Genomic DNA, 1,732 nt, shown 5'->3' with positions numbered 1-1,732 from the left:
TTTTTTTTAGTATTTTTTAAATTTGAACAACTTCTGAATAGTAAAAGTTATAGATATTTATATATACGGTAACAAGTAGAAAATTTTAATCCTTCTGCATTCAAACTTCTTGCACACAAATCATACGCACGTGGTCTTCATGTAAAGAATGAGCAAGTAGGGGTCGAAAGAATGATTAAGTTCACGTGCGTGTTTACATGATTTGTAATAATGCTTAATCTTCTCTTTGATTTTGGTCTCAAGCAAACACAGGTGCGTCAAAAAGTACCCCGTCGTATCGTACTATCCCCATCAAATCGTACCTGTCGTTGCTTCTATTCGTTGCTATACAAGTATGGATTCACGATTCAAATAGGGAGTGAGAAAAGGCAAAAAAGATGACTGAATAGTTGAAAAAAGTTTGAGAAAAAACTTGCAAACTCTGGTTTCAATAAAGTGTTTCAGTAAAATTTATATATATATGTATATATATACATATATATATAAATTTTACTGAAACACTTTATTGAAACCAGAGTTTGCAAGTTTTTTCTCAAACTTTTTTCAACTATTCAGTCATCTTTTTTGCCTTTTCTCACTCCCTATTTGAATCGTGAATCCATACTTGTATAGCAACGAATAGAAGCAACGACAGGTACGATTTGATGGGGATAGTACGATACGACGGGGTACTTTTTGACGCACCTGTGTTTGCTTGAGACCAAAATCAAAGAGAAGATTAAGCATTATTACAAATCATGTAAACACGCACGTGAACTTAATCATTCTTTCGACCCCTACTTGCTCATTCTTTACATGAAGACCACGTGCGTATGATTTGTGTGCAAGAAGTTTGAATGCAGAAGGATTAAAATTTTCTACTTGTTACCGTATATATAAATATCTATAACTTTTACTATTCAGAAGTTGTTCAAATTTAAAAAATACTAAAAAAAAGGAAAATAATAAAGTAAGTTAAAAATAAAGATCATCTAATATAAATTAAAACAAAAATTATTACAATAATTTTAACAAAAATTAGTTTTTTCAAATTTTAAGAAGAAAATGATTATTCACTAGAAGTTTTTAACGCTGAATACATTTCTGCTTTTCAAAATGCCCTATTTCATTAAAAAGTATTTATATTTTTTAGTCCAAGTTAACAACTTTCTTCTTTCATAATACTTTTTGCATTACAAAATTAGCAAAAAGTAACTTCTTTATTATTTGAAAAATTATGATATTTTTGTAATTTCTTTTGCACTCATTACAATGTTGACTTTTTTACATCACAATAAATTATAATATAAGATTGCTATGAAATGTTATACACCAAAAATAACGTGTTTTATTCCGAAAAAGGGTTGAGATGAAGAAGCTATAATCCAACGATGCATCTGTCCACGAAGAGTCAGCTAAGAAAATAAGGCGAGGAAGTCACAAGATGGTTATATATGCGTTATTCGTTTCCCCAGGATTAGGCTATGTCTACCGTCCACCTTCCCTGATCCATGGACGGTTCGTTCGAGTAACCGATTGAATTACATGTGGCGCGTGCCAGCCGGCTATGCGCGGCTCGTGCACGCTCGCATACACGACTATGGGAGCTTTCTAACAAGCGACACTGTGTGTAACACAGTGATCATTTCATCTTTGTTTGACATTGGTGAACAAGGATGTAATGATTCATTGTGTTTTACATTGTGTCATCTGTGCCTCTTGTTAGAAAATTCCCTTTGTCTACAAATCTAAA

Source organism: Trachymyrmex septentrionalis, unplaced genomic scaffold, assembly GCF_001594115.1.
Source record: "Trachymyrmex septentrionalis isolate Tsep2-gDNA-1 unplaced genomic scaffold, Tsep1.0 scaffold83, whole genome shotgun sequence".
Taxonomy (NCBI): domain Eukaryota; kingdom Metazoa; phylum Arthropoda; class Insecta; order Hymenoptera; family Formicidae; genus Trachymyrmex; species Trachymyrmex septentrionalis.
Note: the sequence above shows the minus strand (reverse complement) of the source record.